The sequence below is a fragment of the Nerophis lumbriciformis genome, linkage group LG01 (genome assembly GCF_033978685.3).
Source record: "Nerophis lumbriciformis linkage group LG01, RoL_Nlum_v2.1, whole genome shotgun sequence".
Lineage (NCBI taxonomy): Eukaryota > Metazoa > Chordata > Actinopteri > Syngnathiformes > Syngnathidae > Nerophis > Nerophis lumbriciformis.
In genome coordinates, this window is record NC_084548.2 from 49,904,760 (window position 1) to 49,929,409 (window position 24,650).

Below are 24,650 nucleotides of genomic sequence, written 5' to 3' on the forward strand. Positions count from 1 at the left end.
AGACTGTTATCGACGCAAAGTTCAAAAGCCAGCATCTGTGATGGTATGGGGGTGCATTAGTGCCCAAGGCATGGGTAACTTACACGTCTGTGAAGGCACCATTAATGCTGAAAGGTACATACAGGTTTTGGAACAACATATGCTGCTATCCATGCGCCGTCTTTTTCATGGACGCCCCTGCTTATTTCAGCAAGACAATGCCAAGCCACATTCAGCACGTGATACAACAGCGTGGCTTCGTAAAAAAAGAGTGCGGGTACTTTCCTGGCACGCCTGCAGTCCAGACCTGTCTCCCATCGAAAATGTGTGGCGCATTATGAAGCGTAAAATACAACAGCGGAGACCCTGGACTGTTGAACGACTGAAGCTCTACATAAAACAAGAATGGGAAAGAATTCCACTTTCAAAGCTTCAACAATTAGTTTCTTCAGTTCCCAATCGTTTATTGAGTCTTGTTAAAAGAAAAGGTGATGTAACACAGTGGTGAACATGCCCTTTCCCAACTACTTTGGCACGTGTTGCAGCCATGAAATTCTAAGTTAATTATTATTTGCAAAAAAAAAAAAAAGTTTATGAGTTTGAACATGAAATATATTGTCTTTGTAGTGCATTCAATTGAATGTGGGTTGCAAAGGATTTGCAAAACATTGTATACCGTTTATATTTACATCTAACACAATTTCCCAACTCATATGGAAACGGGGTTTGTATATTTACATCCAAAAAGGAGTTGCAGAGTCGGTTACTTTAGATGAGGCAATTTAGTATTTATTAGGTCAATAATTCAGAAAAACACTGATTTTGATGCCTTATTATTTTTGGAACAATGACAGTTTATTTCCAAAAAAGCCTTACTTCCCTCCTTAGCGCGAGCTCCTCTTCATCCGCATCTCCTCCAGTCTCTCCAAACGGACTCTGGTGTGGCAGAGACCCAGCAGCTGGTCTCCATGGCCAAAAGGCTCCCGGGAGGCAGATCCAGAAGTTCACAAAAAAGCACAGCACAAGTCACGAAAGTGCCACCCCTTGTCACACAGTCCCAAAGGGTTCCGAACCAAAAGGCAAAAAAACCCATATGAAAACAAGAGGGAAACATCAGGAACACAAAAGGATGATACAAGAGCACAGAGCTCCTGCCACCAGCAGCCACTACAAAGGCGCCATCTTGGAAAATTAAAAAAAATAAAAAAAAAAAAAAATAAATTATATATATATATATATATATATATATATGTATATATATATATATATATATATATATATTTTTTTTTTTTTTAATGTATTATTAATTTTTTAAATTATTTTTGGAACAATGACAGTTTTTTTTTCAAAAAGTCACACTATCCTCCATCCATAAATCCATTTTCTAACGCTTATCCCTTTCGGGGTCGCGGGGCTGCTCCTCCTTACCCGAAAAAAAAATATATATAAATACTTTTTTAAAACTTTCAACACTTTCAATTTTTCAACAGCTTCAGACCTATCCATGAAGCTGTTATGTATTTGTAATGTTTTTTTTATGCTTCATTTTATTTTTGTAAAAAAAATAAAATAAAAATACCCAAAAAGCAAAACACTGTATTTTATTATGAGAAAAACACATGCAATATTTTAAAAAACGAGTTGAAACTTGGAATACGACACTGATTTTAATGCCTTATTATTTTTGGAACAATGACAGTTTTTTTTATAAAAAGCCACACTTCCCGACTTACCCGAAAAACGGACTGCTCAAAAAAAAAAAAAAATTTTTAAATTTTCAATGCTTTACATTTTTCAAATACTAAATACAAAAAACAACACATACTTGTTTTCAAGTATTTTTTTTTGCTAAGTAGTTTATTTTTTATTTTTTATGTTTTGTGCTATTTTTGTAAAATAAAAAAAAAATAAAAACATTTTATTATGGGAAAACACAAATTGTGTAATATTTTCAAAAACGAATTGAAAATACTTTATGAGGTAATTCAGCCTTTATTAGGTCAAAAATTCATAACACTGATTTTGATACCTTATTATTTTTGGAACAATGACAGTTTTCTTTCCCAAAAAGTCACACTATCCCTCCTTACCCGAAAAACGGAATGCTCCAAAAAACAAAAAACAAAAAACAAAAAAAAAAACGACCCAAAACAAAATAAACAAACAAACAAAAAAATTATATATATATATATATATATATATATATATATATATATATATACACATTTTATTTATTTATTTATTTTTAACTTTCAACGCTTTCAATTTTTCAACAGCTTCAAACAAAAAGCGGGCGGTATAGCTCGGTTGGTAAAGCGGCCATGCCAGCAACTTCAGGGTTCCAGGTTCAAATCCCCGTGTCTGCCATCCTAGTCACTGCTGTTGTGTCCTTGGGCAAGACACTTTACCCACCTGCTCCCAGTGCCACCCACACTGGTTTAAAAATGTAACTTAGATATTGGGTGTCACAATGTAAAGTGCTTTGAGTCACTTGAGAAAAAGCGCTATATAAATATAGTTCACTTCACTTCACTTCACTTCAAACCTATCCATGAAGCTGTTATATATGTGTAATGTTTTTTTTTATATGCTTCAGTCTACTTTTGTTTAAAAAAAACAAAAAACAAAAAAAACAAAAAAGCAAAACACTATATTTTTCTATGAGAAAAACACAAAATGTGCAATATTTAAAAAAAACGAGTTCAAAAGTGGAATACTTTAGATGAGGTCATTCAGCCTTTATTAAGTCAATAATTCCTAACACTGATTTTGATGCCTTATTATTTTTGGAACAATGAAAGCCCCCCCCCCCCAAGAAAAAATAAAAACAACTCACCCTATCCCTCTTTGGCCATGCTAAAAAAAAAAACCTGTCGTAACAACAAAACAATAACAGCGTCTCTGTGTTTACCAAGCCTCTTAAAACAACAGCCAAAGTTTCCTGTAAATGCCTGATCCAAGCCCTGAACTAGGAACGTTGAGGGCGTCACCGCCAGAGGGCGCTGCTCCACTTTGTAGCTGCCAGACAGTCTCGCAGCGCGCTTCATCCTGCATGAGGGCAGCCCGGGTGCGCACCGACAGTCTGTCGGACTCCAACAGCAGCACACATCTGTCCCGACTCGTCCTTGTCGAGGATAAATGAGGCTTTAACGTGATTTTTATCTGCCGTCTTTGCTGCTCTCTAGAACTATAAGTTCCCTTGCTTCCACCCCTGCGCAGAAGGACGGGAAGAGGAGTGGAACTTTTAGCGGACCTTTTTTTTTTTTTTTTTTTTTGGGACCCATTACAGGAATCCCAGTTTGATACCGTGTTCAGTGGCAGTGGATGTTTGCGGTGCAACTTTGCAAGCCCGGCAGCCCGTGAGGAGGGGATGCGGATAGCGGAGTGGCTATGAGGACTGAAGTCAGCTTGCAGGGCTAAACAGAACCGGACCACACCGCACCAACAGGTAGGATAAACCCATCATAATGTCACACACACCTGCACGTAGGAAGCAGGCCAGCATGATGCATGTGTTGCACAATTGTGGAAAATAAATAACAAACAAAAAAAAACAAAACAATTAAAACATGCATCCGCAGTGGTGATTATAGTAACACAAATTGTCGGGTTCCATTTGTAAATGCAAATAGTTTTATTTTGTTGCAAAGGTGGTAACAATAGTGTGAGCACCAGCTATATATATTATACCCTCTTGTCAGCACCATGGCTTTTTTTTTTTTTTTTGCCAAGACAAATGATTGCAGTGGTTTCAGTTTTTACACACACACACACACACACACACACACACACACACACACACACACACACACACACCCCCCCCCCCCCCCCCCCCAGATGAGCTCTTAGAACTTTTATGGCCTTCCCCCCCTATGACGCCCCTGACTGAGGGGGCACCCTTGTAATAAAATGTACGCCATTTGTCTGATAATGTTGCTGTCAGCTGAGGTCATAAAGTTATGTGGAATTTTTACATTTTCCCCAATGAAAAAGTCATAAGGCACCTCCAGTACCTACAGTACCTAATTCACCAAAGGAAGGAGTCCGTCTACCAACTCTGAAGAAAACACGCTCATTAAAATTCTGAAATGCGTGTAATGTGTTGTTTTCGACTAATCATTCAAAAAGAGCATTGGTGAGGTCAAAGATCACAATCTCTGTTCTAGCCCAGTGTTTTTCAACCACTGTGCCGTGGTGAGATACAGTCTGGTGTGCCGTTTGAGAGTATGCAGTTTCACCTAATTGGGTTAAAATATAATTTGCAAACCAGTAATTATAATCCGCAAATAATGTGCCGTTGTTGAGTTTCAGTGCTGTCTAGAGTGCAGCAGAGTAACCATGTAATACTCTTCCATATCAGTAGGTGGCAGCAGTTAGCTAATTGCTTTGTAGATGTCGGTAACATGGTTTGTTGTCGTGATCACAATATGCAGACGACAGTGGGAGGCAGCGTGCAGGTAAAAAGGTATCTAATGCTTTTAAACCAAAAGTAAACAAAAGGGGAATGCCACTAAGAAAGGGCATTTAAGCTTAGGGATGGCTATGCAAAACGAAACTAGAACTGAACTGGCTGCAAAGTAAATAAAAACAGAATGCTGGACGACAGCAAAGACTTACAGCGTGTAGAGAAGAGACGGCGTCCACACAGTACATCCGGTACATGACGAGACGATCAACAAAGAAGGATAGCAACAACTTAAATAGTCTTGATTGCTAAAACAAAGCAGGTGCGAGGAATAGCGCTTAAAGGAAGACATGAAACTGCTACAGGAAAAGCCACCAAAATAGGAGCGCAAGACAAAAACTAAAACACTACACAGAAGAAAACAGCAAATAACTCAAAATAAGTCACGTTGTGACAGTACACCTATTTTGAGACAAGAGATATCGTGATGCATGGTTGGTTATGGTTTAAATTCATATTAAGTTAAAGTTAAAGTACCAATGATTGTCACACACACACTAGGTGTGGCGAAATTATTCTCTGCATTTGACCCATCACCCTTGATCACCCCCTGGGAGGTGAGGGGAGCAGTGGGCAGCAGCGGTGGCCGCGTTCGGTAATAATTTTTGGTGATTTAACCCCCAATTCCAACCCTTGGTGCTGAGTGTCAAGCAGGGAGGTATTGGGTCCCATTTTTATAGTCTTTGGTATGACTCGGCCGGGGTTTGAACTCACATCCTATATACAACAATTGCAAGAACTACTTTTTATGTCAATACTGCTGAATTTAATTTTTTTATGTTTTCTGCTGGTGGTGTGCCTCTGGATTTTTATAATGAAAAAAATGTGACTTGGCTCAAAAAAGGTTAAAAAACACTGCTCTAGCCCACCCCCATCCCACATCGCCATGGGTGTCAAACGGGGATGTGGGGGTCCCTGGGATTTTGTAAAGAGTGAAGATTTTATTTCTGTCATTTAAATGTATAAATAATTTCAAAAAATGTTGTGTAATATTAAATATTAATAATAAAATGTGTAACTACAAGACACCCCTGATCAAAAATGCAAAATGGTTTGGTTCCACCTAGCATGGAACACTTCCCTCAACACAGACATGATGACGTCATCAAAGCGCACTTTTAAGATTTAATCTGTACATGTTTCCCTCTTGTACCTCATTGCACATAACTGTGGTGCGTTCAAGAACCCTTGATTAAAGTCACTTAGTCACTAGGTTTTAAAAAAAGGGGGAGACATAACCCCCAGGAGATGCATTAATAGTGAAATAATCATCATATAATGATTAGTTTTACCCACTGATGATCATCTTAAATGAATCAGCTAATATCCACTTCATATTCTGAAGTGAAGGGAAACTTGACATATTCATAATCCTTTTTAAGTTAATAATGATTATTTAAAATCATATTTTTTACTTTACCACCAGACCTTCGCAACTTAGATTCAATATCCCTCTTCAAATCAAGACTCAAAACACACCTATTCCTGACTGCTTATTCATTGTAATCATCTTTTCTTTTCTCTTTGTTGTTGCTGTTGTTGTTTTTTTATCCAATTTGATTTTATTGTTGGGATTTTGTACGGTGTCCTTGAGTGCCCAGAAAGGCGCCTTATAAATAACATTTATTATTATTATTATTATGATTATTATATTATGGCCACTTTATATTGAATGTTGTAAAAACAAAAAAATATATGTATATATTTTGGGGGGTTTGTCTATATACCGTATTTTCCGGACTATAAGGCGCACTTTAAAATCCCTTTTTTTTTCAAAACTTGACAGTGCGTCTTATAACCTGGTGCGCCTAATGTAAATAAGTTTGGTTGAGCTTACCCTCCTCGAAGCTATTTTATTTGGTACATGGTGTCATGATAAGTGTGACCAGTAGATGTCAGTCAGATATAAGAGATAAGTATAGACTGCAATATGACACCAACATTTTATATTTTCCATTGAAAATATAGAAAATTACACACGGCGCTCAGAAATCTATCAAAATGTTTTAGTACAACTTTGGTAAGCTATGAAGCCGCACCACTTGATGGATTGTACTGCGCTTCAACATACAAGTATTATTATGGTGTATGTATAAGGTAAGACATATTATCTGGTGTTTTGTTTTGCAATATTATGCAAAAGCAACTTTTCTTACCTTCTGGTACCTGCTGATCTGTATTTGGGGTCTGCATAAATCCGTCCGCGCTGACACCGTAGTCGATAAGCTTCTTCTTTTTCTCTATTTTCTTGTTATGGGACATTCATCCTCCGCTGTTGCCATTTCTAATATAAAGTAGTGTAAAGTTGTTACATATATCCAGGGCCGGCCCGTGGCATAGGCCGTATAGGCAAATGCTAAGGGCGCCGTCCATCAGGGGGCGCCACGCCAGTGCCACAAATGTTGGAGAAAAAAAAAAAAAAGAAAGAAAGTTGGTACTATTATTTCTAAATACAAAAAATAATCCCACGTTAATTAAAATGCAAAGTAAAGCCTATTTAATAGAAATATTATTTGTTACAACATTACGCCCCCCCCCCTCCCTTCCCGTATCATGACTCTTTTTGGACGTCACCACATCAAAAAATCAACACAAGATGTCAAAACGGCCAAAACTGTCAGGTGCCCAGGGAAGAAAAAAGAGAAAAGAAGAGGAGTAGAAACGAGAAAAGACAGAGGTAGCAGGTAAGTAACGTTAGCCTACATGACATTATTTGTCTGTTACAGAATGTGATAGTAACCTGGCTTTTTAGCATTAAGCTAATGTTACATGATTCGGCAATTGCTAATCAATAAATAGCTAGTTCTGTTTTAACGTCGGGTTAATATTGTGGAGGGGGCTAAATTGTTATGGAAAATAATAATGTAACGTTAGGTAATTACAGTACTCCCACCTTACATTCCTCAGGTATTAGATCTTTTAAGCAGGTGTTTTTTGTTTACATTGTTATTGCCTTCTGGTTAGCTAGTGTTTGCCCTGCAGGTAATAGTCACTTTTCCACCCCTTTATATATTAGGTATAGTCGTAAGTAAAAAAAAAAAGGTCAAAGATAAAGCTATTCGGTTTCTTGTGGGGGGGGGGGGCACCTAAAATCTTGCCTAGGGCGCCAGATTGGTTAGGGCCGGGCCTGCATATATCTGTCAGTAAACTCGCCATGAAAGCGCTAAAACATACCGGTGTAGTGAGTTTACATTATTCACCCAAGGAACTTTAGTTATTAGAGAGTTCCGGTCGGACGGTTTTCCACGGGACACATTTCCGGTGTTGTTGTTTCCGGATGAGGAGATGCTGCTCCGTTATTGGTTTAAGTAAAGTCTGAATGTCATTAAAACAGTTAGCTCCATCTTTTGACACTTCTTCCACTCCCGTCCTTGCACGCTACACTGCTACAACAAAGATGACGAGGAGAAGACGCTGCTGAAGGTGAGCCACGTAAATAAGACCGCCCACAAAACGGTGCATCCGGAAGCGACTGTCAGAAAGCGGTTTGAAGATGATCTGTAAAACATAATCTATGCAACATTTTCACCAAAGAACCACCATTACATGTTATGTAGACCACAAGGAAGTGTTTTCCATTTAGAAGAAAATAATAATAATTAGGGATGTCCGATAATGGCTTTTTGCCAATATCCGATATTCCGATATTGTCCAACTCTTTAATTACCCATACCGATATCAACCGATACCGATATCAACCGATATATGCAGTCGTGGAATTAACACATTATTATGCCTAATTTGGACAACCAGGTATGGTGAAGATAAGGTACTTTTTTTAAAAATTCATAAAATAAGATAAATAAATTAAAAACATTTTCTTGAATAAAAAAGAAAGTAAAACAAAATAAAACAGTTATATAGAAACTAGTAATTAATGAAAATTAGTAAAATTAACTGTTAACGGTTAGTACTATTAGTGGACCAGCAGCACGCACAATCATGTGTGCTTACGGACTGTATCCCTTGCAGACTGTATTGATATATATTGATATATAATGTAGGAACCAGAATATTGATAACAGAAAGAAACAACCCTTTTGTGTGAATGAGTGTAAATGGGGGAGGGAGGTTTTTTGGGTTGCTGCACTAATTGTAAGTGTATCTTGTGTTTTTTATGTTGATTTAATAAAAAACAAAAAACAAAAAAAAAAACGATACCGATAATTTCCGATATTACTTTTTAACGCATTTATCGGCCGATAATATCGGCAGGCCGATATTATCGGACATCCCTAATAATAATATGACTCCTTTAATGCACCCTATACTCCGGTGTGCCTTATTTATAAAAAAAGATGAAAAATAGACCATTCATTGGCAGTGCGCGTAATAATCCCGTGCGCCCTATGGTCCGGAAAATACGGTATGTTCTAGATGTTAATCCTCTCCTTAATAAGACAAAAAACAAATTAAATGTGTTTTAAAAAGCCAGTTTCAAACACATCTATGCAATAATTAGTCTTATAGTGCATGTAAACATACCAAGTGCGTGTGCATGGGGCGGCGACGTTGGATTTTGGGTGGTATGGGGGCCCCTCCACATCCCACTAATGATTAAGGGCCAATGGAGGGGTTCCGTCCAACCTCAGAGGCTAAAAGACACGTCCCAGTACTTTTGATGGCATACCCAAATTGTAATATCATATTGAGTAGAGGCTGTGTAGTGTGTCCACATATGTTGGAGTTTGGATCGGTCCATGCGGAGGTAAACAGGAGGCCCACATGTCTCGTGACTTTATGACTTGAAAGCTTTGCTTTGAGAATATTAAGAATATTTTGATTGCAAAAAAATGCGGTGATTCCAGCGGCAGGTGTATTTTGACGTCCTTCTGCTACCGCTCCCACTTGCTTTTATTAGCTTCACGGAAGAACGCGAGCGAGGTCGTGGCAATTCAGTAAGAGAACCAGCAATGAGAAATGACTGACAGCAGGGAGCAGTGCACTGAGTGGTGGAGGGAGGCACACAACTACTAAGTGATGTTGTTGGTCAGATGCCTTAGGAAGCGCTAATAACTCCAACGGTGCACTGCACATGTTATATTTGTTCATTCATACTTGTTGAGATTCACAGAGAAATGTAAACTATACATTACATAAAGGCTATCTTTGTTGTTAAAATTATTTTCTTCATGGATACTTTATTTGAAGAGCAATGGAGTATCTATGACGTTGTTAAGTATTTATTGTTGTTTTTTTATGTTTCATGCTATTTTTGTAAAATAAAAACAACAACACTATTTTATTATGGGAAAACACAACATGTGCAATATTTTCAAAAACTAGTTGAAAAGTGAAATACTTTAGATGACGTAATTCAGCCTTTATTAGGTCAATAATTCATAACACTGATATTGATACCTTATTATTTTTGGAACAATGACAGTTTTTTTTTTTCAAAAAGTCACACTATCCCTCTTTACCCGAAAAACGGAATCCTCCAAAAATATATATATACATTTTTAACTTTCAACACTTAAAATGAGTACACTTTTGGCCATTGTACATGCTTTTTCCTAAAAGAGTTTTTTCATGGAAAAAAATAAAAAAATCAATATCCAATTCTTTCAGGGGTGTCAACACAGACAGTTTTTCCACAATACCCGAAACCCGACATAAAAGTGTATTTTTCAAAGAGGTTAAAAAACATTTTGGATTTATTTTTTCAAATCAACTTCCGCCTTACACAAAAATACCAAAACTTTTTTCTTTATATTTTAACCTTTTGAATGCCATTTGATCAGAATTGGCCTAGTGGTTGAGGGTCCGCCCTGAGATCGGTAGGTTGTGAGTTCAAACCCCGGCCGAGTCATACCAAGGACTATAAAAATGGGACCCATTACCTCCCTGTTTGGCACTCAGCACCAAGGGTTGGAATTGGGGGTTAAATCACCAAAGATGATTCCTGGGCGCGGCACCACTGCTGCCCACTGCTCCCCTCACCCCCCCGGGGGTGAACAAGGGTGATGGGTCAAATGCAGAGAATAATTTCGCCACACCTCGTGTGTGTGTGACAATCGTTGGTACTTTTTTATTTTATTTTATTTATTTTTTTAAATATTAATTTGCAGTTATTTTACTAGATTAACCCTGTGGCATTAACTGATAAAATAGCTTTCAAAAGTGTCAAAAATAAAAATAAATATATTCTCAAATTTTGTTTAGGAATCACGTTTGAGAAATTTCAACAAAAAAAGTAAAAACAAAAAAAAGAAAATCCTAAATGTTTTTACACCTTTAATACTTTCATTATATCGTGATAATGCATGTCGACGACACATTCTAGCAGTGGCCCACAAATTTGACAGCGACAAGCAAACAGACATGTCAACGCACTGTAGCATTCCTGCTAGCGGCTAATGTCCCTCCACAGTGCAAAGCCACGTCAAAGTCAGCAATCCTTGCCTCCATGACGGCAAATAAACTGTTTCTTACAAGTATCACTGAAGGACGAGAACCAGCCCAACCATGCTACACGACACACCGTATGGGGATATGCTAACTGCTAACTGAAAGTTAGAGCTCGTGAATGTAAACAAAACTGACAATACCAAGTATTGTATCAGTAAATGGTTGATACTACTGTAGTTAATTGTAGATGGATATTTTTCATTACCAAAAAATATTTGGGCGTTTTTGTTGCTGTTTACAAACTCAGAAAATACCTGCTCAGTGGCCTTGTGGTTAGAGTGTCCGCCCTGAGGTAGATCGTGAGGTCAAACCCTGGCCGAGTCATACCGAAGACTATAAAAATGGGACCCATCAAGGGTTGGAATTGGGGGTTAAATCACCAAAATGATTACCGAGCGCGGCCACCGCTGCTGCTCACTGCTCCTCTCACCTTCTAGGAGGTGGAACAAGGGGATGGGTCAAATGCAGAGGGTAATTTCACCACACCTAGTGTGTGTGTGACTATTAGTGGTACTTTTAAAATAAGTACCTGGACACAGGAAGGCTTTAAGGGCAAAAACAAAATGATTTAAATCAGAGCCAATAGTATAAATCATTTTAATATTGAATTGATATTGTTACATCTCCAGCCTATGTTTTTGATTGACTAAAATTTTGATTAAAAAAATGGATTCATTCAGCTTGGATATGACCAGTACTGCCCCCTGTAATTACTTGGGATTAGATCGATACCCAAATATGTTGGATCACGAAAACTGATGTTAAGTATCCAAACAACAGAAGAATAGATTGTTATTATAGTTTAACAGACGTGTAGATAGAACCACCATTCAACAGAAAGTAGATTAATAATATTTTTGACAAAATAATACAACAAATAATGATGTAACATGTTATAGCATACGTAAAAAAAAAAGTTGAGCAAACGAAAATTTTCAAGGCAACATGACGCAACAAGATTTTTGCGTTTTCTCAACTTTTGACTATTGCTGGCCAGACACTGTTTTGGTAGTTAAACATAGTGAAACCTTATTTCTGAGTCTGACTAACTTGAAAACTATAATTAGTCCAACAATTGCAAATTGTATTTTTTACAGTGTACCAAAACAGTGTCTGGCCAGCAGTAGTCAAAAGTTGAGAAAACGCAAAAATCTTGTTGCATCATGTTACTTTGAAGTGAAGTGAAGTAAATTATATTTATATAGCGCTTTTCTCTAGTGACTCAAAGCACTTTACATTGTGAAACCCAATATCTAAGTTACATTTAAACCAGTGTGGGTGGCACTGGGAGCAGGTGGGTAAAGTGTCTTGCCCAAGGACACAACGGAAGTGACTAGGTTGGCAGAAGTAGGGATTGAACCTGGAACCCTCAAGTTGCTGGCACGGCCACTCTACCAACCGAGCTATACCGCCCCACATGAAAATTGAAAATTTGCGTTTTCTCAACTTTCTTTTTTTTTTTACAGTGGGGTGTAGCCACCTTAACATGGTTCTATTATCATTTACATACCATCCATCCATCCATCTTCTTCCGCTTATCCGAGGTCGGGTCGCGGGGGCAGCAGCCTAAGCAGGGAAGCCCAGACTTCCCTCTCCCCAGCCACTTCGTCCAGCTCCTCCCGGGGGATCCCGAGGCGTTCCCAGGCCAGCCGGGAGACATAGTCTTCCCAACGTGTCCTGGGTCTTCCTCGTGGCCTCCTACCGGTCGGACATGCCCTAAACACCTCCTTAGGGAGGCGCTCGGGTGGCATCCTGACCAGATGCCCGAACCACCTCATCTGGCTCCTCTCGATGTGGAGGAGCAGCGGCTTTACTTTGAGCTCCCCCCGGATGACAGAGCTTCTCACCCTATCTCTAAGGGAGAGCCCCGCCACCCGGCGGAGGAAACCCATTTCGGCCGCTTGTACCCGTGATCTTGTCCTTTCGGTCATAACCCAAAGCTCATGACCATAGGTGAGGATGGGAACGTAGATCGACCGGTAAATTGAGAGCTTTGCCTTCCGGCTCAGCTCCTTCTTCACCACAACGGATCGATACAGCGTCCGCATTACTGAAGACGCCGCACCGATCCGCCTGTCGATCTCACGATCCACTCTTCCCTCACTCGTGAACAAGACTCCGAGGTACTTGAACTCCTCCACTTGGGGCAAGATCTCCTCCCCAACCCGGAGATGGCACTCCACCCTTTTCCGGGCGAGAACCATGGACTCGGACTTGGAGGTGCTGATTCTCATCCCAGTCGCTTCACACTCAGCTGCGAACCGATCCATTTACATACCAAATAATATATTGTGATATTTATTGTTGTTGTAGGAGGCTGCAATGTATATCGTGAAATAGATTTTAGGCCATATCTCCCATCAGTACTTCCCACTTGTATGTCCTGTTTGGCTTTGAAGATGGTTAAAATCAAACGTCCCCAGAAGGTTACATAAGACAAGGGGTGGACATTAGGTCGAGCGCGAGCTACATCGAAGAAGGTGTGTTGGTCGATCACGAGGCATTAAAAAAAAAGATAGACCTAAAAACATTGATCATCAATAATCACTAGGACGTCACTTTCGTCACTTGATTGACATCCACGGCACCTGAGGAAAAAACGACCGGGAGGAACGCGAAAAACACTTTCGATTTCAACAGACTCTGTCTCTGTACTGGCCATCAAAGGTGTAAAAACCGACCGCACAGTTCCTGTCTTCACAATAAAATTGCGTCTCCATCCAGCCTGTGCTCATAAAATAAGAGTTTTAGAAAACTAGCCATGCAATCTTGCCAGCTACGGAGTCAGCCTCCAATGTATTTCTTGTAAAGGGCATAAAAACAAGTATGGAAGCTGCACAAAAAATAAACTAAAAACCAACCACTTTAATGTGGTATTGAAAAGAGAGGAGGACTTTTCTTCCACCCACAATGTGAGTTTGAAGTTGTGGAACTTATTTTCTTGGCTTCAAGAAAGAAGTAACCCTATGTATTTTTATTAAACACCTTTAACATGTTAATATCTATGAAAAAAAAAATAATAAAAATAAATAAATAAATAATAAATAAATAAAATAAATATATATATATATATATATATATATATATATATATATATATATATATATATGTATATATATATATATATATATATATATGTCTTAATAAGGTTATCCAAAAAATAGTGCTCGATACCGTAGTAGAGCGCAATATATGTGTGTGTGGGAAAAAAATCACAAGACTATTTCATCTCTACAGGCCTGTTTCATGAGGGGGGGTTCCCTCAATCATCAGGAGATTTTAATGGGAGCATTCACATACCATGGATTATATAGGGCACAGAGTGGGTGGGTACAGGCTGGTGTAGGGGCGTGGTGATTGGCTCATGTGTTACCTAGGAGGTGTTTCCGTCTGTGGCGGCATGCTGTTACAATTTCGCTGCGCTTGTTGAGGGATGACAGGTCTGGACGGTAAATAATAAACAGTTTTTCTTTCAAGCATAGGTTGCATCTTTTATTACCACTATTGTAAGGTGTGCTGGATGCAAGAATTTGCCATGTTATTGAATATTCAACATTATTGTCTTTGAGGTCCCAAATGTGTTTGCTGAGTTCTGTGGTATTCCGCAGGTTTTGGTTCCTGAAAGAAGCCTTGTGATTGTTCCATCTGGTTTTGAACTCTCCCTCAGTTAATCCTACCTATGTGTCGGATGTGTTAATGTCCTTGCGTGTTACCTTAGATTGGTAGACAACTGATGTTTGTAAGCATCCCCCGTTGAGAGGGCAATCAGGTTTCTTTCGACAGTTGCAACCTTTGTTGGTTTTGGAGTCGCTCTGTACGGGGGCCGACGGCTCATTTGCAATTGTTTTGTTGTGGTTTGAGATGATTTGTCGTATATTGTTCATACAGCTGTAGCTCAATTTAATGTTGTTCTTGTTGAATACTTTTCTTAGGGTGTTGTCTTTGGGAAAGTGTTTGTCAATCAGATTGAGGAATTTGTGTCCAATGTTAGTTGAGACGTTTTTGCTGTATGGGGGGTTGTACCAGATGATGTCGTTTCGTTTTCTGTTCTTTTTCGGTTGGTTCCCTGGCGTGGGTTCATAGGTGTGGGTGAAATTGTATCCGCTTTCATCAAGGGCTTTTTGGTACGGGGGGGTTGCTTGGTCAAATTCAGCTTTGCTAGATGACAGCATCGATAGCCTTTTATTAATTCCGGTAGGTATTCTTTTCGTGGTGGTGGGTGGGTGGTTGCTGTCATGGTGCACGTATTGGAGTGTTGTGTTGGGTTTCGTGAATGGTTGGTAGCTGTTATTTCTCAGGTTGAAAGTGACGTCAAGGAAGTTGACGGTTTGCTTGTTGGCTTCAATCGTGATCCGTAGGCCGTTCTCTTTGAAAATCTGGCATATGCGCTTCTTGGTATTCTCGCTGCTCCTTGGCGAGGCGCGACACACTGCCAGTCCGTCATCACGGTAAATACCAAGGTTCAGATTGAGGCTGGCGAGCTGGGAGAGGAGGAAACTCCCAACGAGTTCACACGTTTCTGCTCCGTCAAAACTTCCCATAGTGACGTCAAATGTTGCATTGTTCTTTTTTTGCCATGGTGTATTGTTGTGGATGAGAATGGAGTTTTTTGCGTGGATGATGATGTTTCTTTCGTTGCCTGTAATTGAGTCGTAGTCTGAGGCGAAGTCTAGTGCTTGAGTCAGTAGGTCTTGCGTGATGGAAGGGTAAAATTCTTCGATATCAAAGGAGATACAGTTGTGCTGTTGTTTGTCTTGGATGTTGTTGAACCATTTGATTACTGCTGCTGTATTTCTCCATTGGTTGAGTGGTGTTTTGTCCTTGATTTTTGTGTTGACTCTGTCCAGGATTATTTTGCTGATTTTTCCTGAAATAGGAAAAATCAGCATTTTTGTGTTGACTCTGTCCAGGATTATTTTGCTGATTTTTCCTGAAATAGGAAAAATCAGCAAAATAATCCTGGACAGAGTCAACACAAAAATCAAGGACAAAACACCACTCAACCAATGGAGAAATACAGCAGCAGTAATCAAATGGTTCAACAACATCCAAGACAAACAACAGCACAACTTTATCTCCTTTGATATCGAAGAATTTTACCCTTCCATCACGCAAGACCTACTGACTCAAGCACTAGACTTCGCCTCAGACTACGACTCAATTACAGGCAACGAAAGAAACATCATCATCCACGCAAAAAACTCCATTCTCATCCACAACAATACACCATGGCAAAAAAAGAACAATGCAACATTTGACGTCACTATGGGAAGTTTTGACGGAGCAGAAACGTGTGAACTCGTTGGGAGTTTCCTCCTCTCCCAGCTCGCCAGCCTCAATCTGAACCTTGGTATTTACCGTGATGACGGACTGGCAGTGTGTCGCGCCTCGCCAAGGAGCAGCGAGAATACCAAGAAGCGCATATGCCAAATTTTCAAAGAGAACGGCCTACGGATCACGATTGAAGCCAACAAGCAAACCGTCAACTTCCTTGACGTCACTTTCAACCTGAGAAATAACAGCTACCAACCATTCACGAAACCCAACACAACACTCCAATACGTGCACCATGACAGCAACCACCCACCCACCACCACGAAAAGAATACCTACCGGAATTAATAAAAGGCTATCGATGCTGTCATCTAGCAAAGCTGAATTTGACCAAGCAACCCCCCCCGTACCAAAAAGCCCTTGATGAAAGCGGATACAATTTCACCCTCACCTATGAACCCACGCCAGGAAACCAACCGAAAAAGAACAGAAAACGAAACGACATCATCTGGTACAACCCCCCATACAGCAAAAACGTCTCAACTAACATTGGACACAAATTCCTCAATCTGATTGACAAACACTTTCCCAAAGACAACAACCTAAGAAAAGTATTCAACAAGAACAACATTAAATTGAGCTACAGCTGTATGAACAATATACGACAAATCATCTCAAACCACAACAAAACAATTGCAAATGAGCCGTCGGCCCCCGGACAGAGCGACTCCAAAACCAACAAAGGTTGCAACTGTCGAAAGAAACCTGATTGCCCTCTCAACGGGGGGTGCTTACAAACATCAGTTGTCTACCAATCTAAGGTAACACGCAAGGACATTAACACATCCGACACATATGTAGGATTAACTGAGGGAGAGTTCAAAACCAGATGGAACAATCACAAGGCTTCTTTCAGGAACCAAAACCTGCGGAATACCACACAACTCAGCAAACACATTTGGGACCTCAAAGACAATAATGTTGAATATTCAATAACATGGCAAATTCTTGCATCCAGCACACCTTACAATAGTGGTAATAAAAGATGCAACCTATGCTTGAAAGAAAAACTGTTTATTATTTACCGTCCAGACCTGTCATCCCTCAACAAGCGCAGCGAAATTGTAACAGCATGCCGCCACAGACGGAAACACCTCCTAGGTAACACATGAGCCAATCACCACGCCCCTACACCAGCCTGTACCCACCCACTCTGTGCCCTATATAATCCATGGTATGTGAATGCTCCCATTAAAATCTCCTGATGATTGAGGGAACCCCCCCTCATGAAACAGGCCTGTAGAGATGAAATAGTCTTGTGATTTTTTTCCCCACACACACATATATATATATATATATATATATATATGTATATATATATATAGTATAGGCCAAAAGTATGGACACACCTTCTCCTCATTCAATGTGTTTTCTTTATTTTCATGACTATTTACATTTTAGATTGTCACTGAAGGCATCAAAACTATGAATGAACACATGTGGAGTTATGTACTTAACAAAAAAAAAAGTGAAATAACTGAAAACATGTTTTATATTCTAGTTTCTTCAAAATAGCCACACTTTTACTTTTGGCATTCTCTTGATGAGCTTCAAGAGGTAGTCACCTGAAATGGTTTTCACTTCACAGGTGTGCTTGAAGCTCATCAAGAGAATGCCTAGAGTGTGCAAAGCGGTAATCAGAGCAAAGGGTGGCTATTTTGAAGAAACTAGAATACAAAACATGTTTTCAGTTATTTCAGATTTTTTTTTTGTTAAGTACATAACTCCACATGTGTTCATTCATAGTTTTGATGCCTTCAGTGACAATCTACAATAGTCATGAAAATAAAGAAAACGCATTGAATGAGAAGGTGTGTCCAAAATTTTGGCCTGTACTGTATATATATATATATATATATATATATATATATATATATATATATATATATATATACATATATATATATACATATATATATATATATATATATATACATATATATATATATATATATATATATATATATATATATATATATATATATATATATATATATATATATATATATATATATATATATATATATATGTACACGTGTGCATGAATGGGTGACTGCAAAAATAGTGTCAAAACCCTTTGAGTACCAGGTAGAAAAGCACTCTACAAGTATATATATATATATATATATATATATATATATATATATGTATATATATATATACAGTTTATACTGTATATATATCACCTCGACTTGGTCATAAGATAATTAGCTCGCCTGCTAAAAAAAAAGTGTGAGCACCGCTGCATAAGACATATGCATCAATGCACCTTTTTTTAAAATATCTATTTCTGATACACTGACATGGGCCAACATGCACAAAATGCATTCCAATAAATTATTCATGTTTAAATGAAGACCTCTAACAGACTCTCTTGTTCCACTAACACTCTTGCACAACCAACTTCGTCTTCTCCTACTTTCCTGCCAATAAGCCTGGCGGGCCACGGGGATAATGTCAAAGCTCCTGTCCAAAGAGAGAGCGAGAGAGAGAGAGAAAATGAGACAAATACAGTAACCAGAAGAGATATGTGTCCTATAAAAGGCGATTTCTTTTTCATTTGCCACCTCCCGTAGCTGTGCATTATGGGTAGAGAAAGAAGGACGTCCAGATAGAAATAAATAAAAAGCATGTGTGCTATAAAAGGTGTGGGCTATCTCCAGGAGCTGTGTGTTGTGTGCTGAAGGCCTAGAGGGGCTGAGTAGCCACTCTAAATGTGTGTAACCCACATAAAGGAATTGTTTCTGGGAGATCGGTCCCTGTAAATTCATTCCTAGCCGCCAGACCTGTTTTTTTTTTCTTATTCCACCTCCCAAAAGGTGAGCTATAACATCCAAACATCTATTTTTTAAGATTCTTTACCAGCCTCCTACCACACACACACACACACACACACACACACACACACACACACACACACATGCATACACACCCATCTCACTTTGTTTTTAAGACTCACACCTTTCAGTAAATAGACACACACACACACACGCACACACACATAGCTCTCCTCCCGAATGTCTTGTGAGAGACAGCATCGGTGACGGCTCCAGCGACAAGAGCGCCTACTGTGCAGCAGAGAAGAACAGCAGCAGCTGCTGGGTTCACAGCTCCAAAATTACCTGAGCCTGAACAAACTCCATTACTGCCTCCATTACCCAGGTATACAGAGCTCCCAAAAACTAAAACAACATTTTGCACAACCACAGTTTAGCCAGCCTCTTTGCGACCCACACACACCGTCTCCCTTGACTACACAACCAGGATGGCTGGAGGACATACTTGCCAACCTTGAGACCTTCGAATTCGGTAGATTTTTTGGGGGGCGGGGTTTGGTAGTAGCGGTGGTGTATATTGTAGTCCGGAAGAGTTATTAGGAATGCAAGGGATTTTGGGTATTTGTTCTGTTGTGTTTATGTTGTGTTACGGTGCGGATGTTCTCCCGAAATGTGTTTGTCATTCTTGTTTGGTGTGGGTTCACTGTGTGGCGCATATTTGTAACAGTGTTAAAGTTGTTTATACGGCCACCCTGAGTGTGACTTGTATGGCTGTTGACCAAGTATGTCTTGCAGTCACTTTCGTGTGTATACAGAAGCCGCATTCAACATGTGCCCGGCACGTTTGTATGGTGAAAAAGCGGACGCGTCGACAGGTTGTAGAGGACGCTAAAGGCAGTGCCTTCACGGCACGCCCTTAATATTGTTGTCCGAGTGAAAATCGAGAGATATTCGGGAGAATGGTTGCCCCGGGAGATTTTCGGGAGGGGCACTGAAATTCGTGAGTCTCCCGGAAAATTCGGGAGGGTTGGAAAGTATGCTGGAGGACCACATTGAGCAGTCAGGGGCAAAGGAGCAGTTGGACTGCATGTGGCCTTTACCATAGGCGCCGATCTACATTCCTGCAAGTGGGTGCTCGGTGTGTGTGTATTAGTGTTGTCCCGATACCAATATTTTGGTACTTTTCGGTACTTTTCGATAATTTTTTAAATCAAGGGGACCACAAAAATTTTTGTTATTGGCTTTATTTTAACCCAAAAATCTTACGGTACATTAAACATATGTTTCGTATTGCAATTTTGTCCTGCTGCCCACTGCTCCCCTCATCTCCCAAGGGGTGAATAAGGGGATGGGTCAAATGCAGAGGACAAATTTCACCACACGTAGTGTGTGTGACAATCATTGGTACTAGGGATGTCCGATAATGGCTTTTTGCCAATATCCGATATTCCGATATTGTCCAACTCTTTAATTACCGATACCGATATCAACCGATACCGATATGAACCGATATATACAGTCGTGGAATTAACACATTATTATGCCTATTTTGGACAACCAGGTATGGTGAAGATAAAGTACTTTAAAAAACAATTAATAAAATAAAATAAGATAAATAAATTAAAAACATTTTCTTGAAAAAAAAAGAAAGTAAAACAATATAAAAACAGTTACATAGAAACTAGTAATTGATGAAGATTAGTAAAATTAACTGTCAAAGGTTAGTACTATTAGTGGACCAGCAGCACGCACAATCATGTGTGCTTACGGACTGTATCCCTTGCAGACTGTATTGATATATATTGATATATAATGTAGGAACCAGAATATTAATAACAGAAAGAAACAACCCTTTTGTACGAATGAGTGTGATTGAGTGTAAATGGGGGAGGGAGGTTTTTTGGGTTGGTGCACTAATTATAAGTGTATCTTGTGTTTTTTATGTTGATTTAATGAAAAGAATAATAATCGGCAGGCCGATATTATCGGACATCTCTAATTGGTACTTTAACTTTTAACTTAACTTAAATGGGCAATATACAAACCTCTACATATCCCAAATTTCTCTACCGATTTGAACCATTTTAACATCCGTACACTCCGCTCAACCTGGACATTCAAGACCCAATTCCCAGTGAATGGGCACTGTACATACCTCTGCAAATCGCAACGTGCACATGTGGAATTTACATGTGATTCCCACCGGAATTGCACAGAATCTGGTTATTTTAAGTGTTTTATATAACCTTAACCCTGGGGTCAGCAACCCGCGGATCTAGAGGCCACATGCGGCTCTCGAGCGGCGTCCTGGTGGCTCCATGGAGCTTTTTCAAAAATGTATGGAAATGAAAAGAAAATGGGGTGGAAAATATATTATTTGTTGTATAATAGTTTCTGTAGGAGGACAAACATGACACAAACCTTCCTAATTGTTAGAAAGCCAACAGTTTAATATGTTTGTGTTAATGCTTTACTGATGATGAGAGTATTTGGCGAGCGCCGTTTTGTCCTGTTAATTTCAGCGACCCTTGAACTCACCGTTGTGTGGACTGGGACTCAACAGTTTGCTTACATGTATAACTTTCTCTAACACTGCCACAGAAGACCTGTTTTATGCCACTCCTTCTTTGTCTCATTTTGTCCACCAAACGTTTTATACTGTGCGTGAATGCACAAAGGTGAGCTTTAATGATATTATTGACTTGTTATGGAGTGCTAAATAGGCATATTTGGTCACTGCATGACTGCAAGTTAATCGATGCTAACATGCTATTTAGACTAGCTGTATGTACATATTGCATCATTATGTCTCGTTTGTTGGTATATTTTAGCTCATTTAATTTCCCTTACTCATGTAAATGTATATGTGCATGTCTCATGACACATTATCTGTATGTAATATTGGCTGCATTTCTGATAGTTGTTTGTGTGCCATGTTGTTCCAGACCACAGCAAACGTTAGCCAGCTTGCAAAGATTGTAATAAATCCAGTAGAAGAAGACAACCTGCCGTTTCCATTATCTTGGACACACACATCTATACCTTTGATCATTCTAAGACAGGCGTTAACTCACCCTCTGAGAAGTTTTACTAATGTTTTCCAACGTTGTAGAATAAATATTACATTTCAAAATTTCCTGCGACACATAGTCATTTTGATAGTAGGAATATATAGCTAATTAGCCACTTACATCATGTGTTGCCATCATTATAACACTTATATAAGTCTTTTAATTTTTTTGCGGCTCCAGACAGATTACTTTTTTGTATTTTCGGTCCAATGTGGCTCTTTCAACATTTTGGGTTGCTGACCCCTGCCTTAACCTAAAAAGCTCAGGATTTTAACAAAAAAAGAAAACATATGCTGTATTGATGTTTCACTTGTTTTATACCACACAGACTTAAAAGTAGACACTAAGGGCATTATCTACTAAAAGTTTGCGTGTATTAAAACACGTGCAATATTGATAGCACACGCAAAGCTGATCTACTAATCATGTGCACAGAGGACTGCGTCTCATTAGTGAGCAGAATAAGGAGCACAATCTATTTAGTGTCTTGTCTTCATGAATGCAGAATATATGCTGATTATTAGAACATCCATAATACTGGGAGGAGAAGATGCAAATATAATCATTCTGCACACACAGTTTAATTTATCAAGAATAAAACTCCGCCATGGGTGCCATTTTCTGTCTTTATTTAGCACGTCTGAAAAGTATGTGCAAACTGACAGTTGCACACACGGCAGCGAGAAAGGAGGCGATTGTGCAGCAGCTCCATCCTATGTGTAATTGCCAACATACATGGACTGTCAACAATTTAAAAATGTAACACTTATCTTCTATTCAGCAATATCATTTTGTATTTTTGAGTGTTCTTCTTCACATTCGCAGTTCGTGCCGCAGCCTCTCCCTTGAGCCCACCTTCAGTGCTAAAAAAAATGGTTTCCATTGTAGATGCATCGCAGGACTGCTTCTAAAATGCCCATAAAAAGTGGTACATGTCTGCTGAGTGTTTGAAAACATAGCAAAACACCACAGGTAGAAACATGATAACATGAATGTGCAGTGAATGAGAGTGTCTCTGTGGTGAAAGCCCTGTCTAGTACATGCAAAAAGCAACATCTATCACATGCAAATGCAGTCTTAGTAGATCACACACAACATGCCCACTAATAGCACATGCAATTTTATAGTTTGCACACTCCGTTTAGCCTGTGGTATTTGGATCTTAGTAGATCAGGCAGTAAAAGCACATACTCCGAACTCATTGTCAAATTACCGTACTGTTTTAATTAATGTGATAGCTATAATTACAGAGCTGTCTGCTCTGGCGTGCACAAGTTGCAGTCATTTTTCATGTTCATTTTACACTTAAACATTATTCATGTTCCAGCACATTTACATTAAGAGCATTTGTGAACTGTTGAGAGCGATCTAAAGCAATATATTTTGTTAGTAAATGAGAGACAATGAGAGATTATCATCACACTTCAACAACTTTGCTAGATCAGCATTCAAATTAAAATCTTTTATTGATGGTCTTACCCTTGTCCTTGAGGATGTCGTTGTGGACTGTGCAGCCCTTTGAGACACTTGTGATTAAGGGTTATATAAATAAACTTTGATTGATTGATTGCTTGATTGTTAGATAAAGGTTAAATAAATATATAGCTACATTTAAACTAGGGAATCAGGACGCTAGTGTGTTGCCAAATTTATGTACCGTATTTTTCGGAGCATAAGTCGCACCGGAGTATACTGTAAGTCACACCCGCCAAAAATGCATAATAAAGAAGGAAAAAATCACATAAGTCGCACTGGAGTATAAGTCGCATTTTTTGGGGAAATATATTTGATAAAACCCAACACCAAGAATAGACATTTGAAAGGCAATTTAAAATAAATAAAGAATAGAGAACAACAGGCTGAGTGTACATTATATGACGCATAAATAACCAACTGAGAACGTGCCTGGTATGTTAACGTAACATATTATGGTAAGAGTCATTCAAATATCTATAACATATAGAACATGCTATACGTTTACCAAACAATCTGTCACTCCTGATCGCTAAATCCCATGAAATCTTATACGTCTAGTCTCTTACGTGAATGAGCTAAATAATATTATTTGATATTTTACGGTAATGTGTTAATAATTTCACACATAAGTCGCTCCTGAGTATAAGTCACCCCCAACCAAACTATGAAAAAAACTGCGACTTATAGTCCGAAAAATACGGTATACTTTTTTACCCAGAAGGCTTATAAACAGGAACTGAAGGAAGGCCTGAGCTATGCCGGAGAATGACAGTTGTTGTTTAATAAAGAGTTGATACATTGTTTCACTTTGTTGTGCCTGCTTCGTTTACACAAGAAAGTGAGAAAGTGTGTTTGAGCGGCCCTCAAAGACAAATTCGATTGACGAAAATAATGCACAAAGTCGCAAGGTCGCACACAATTTACGGGGATTGGTTGAATTTACTTAAATTGGCGCATTCGTGGCATTGCAAAATCCTTGAGGGCATGTATTAAAAAAGCAATCGATAATTAATCTGCCATAAAATATATATTTCATGCATTTGCACCTGTTGTCAAATGTAAAATCTGTAAGTGAACCGTTACTGTCTCGGATCTATTGTCAGGGCATTGAATCCATCGCAACTGGACTTGTCAGTTT

At 39.0% G+C, this 24,650-nt stretch overlaps 1 protein-coding gene across 2 annotated transcripts in view; it reads left to right on the forward strand.

The window, feature by feature from the left end:
* The first annotated feature begins 3,059 nt into the window (after positions 1-3,059).
* Positions 3,060-24,650, forward strand: part of LOC133622700 (chemokine-like protein TAFA-2) — a 275,849-nt gene continuing 254,258 nt past the window's right edge. For both annotated transcript variants that reach the window (XM_061985578.2, XM_061985568.2), the window contains exon 1: positions 3,060-3,427. The gene's annotated coding sequence lies outside the window, so the exon portion shown is untranslated. The remainder of the gene's footprint in view (positions 3,428-24,650) is intronic.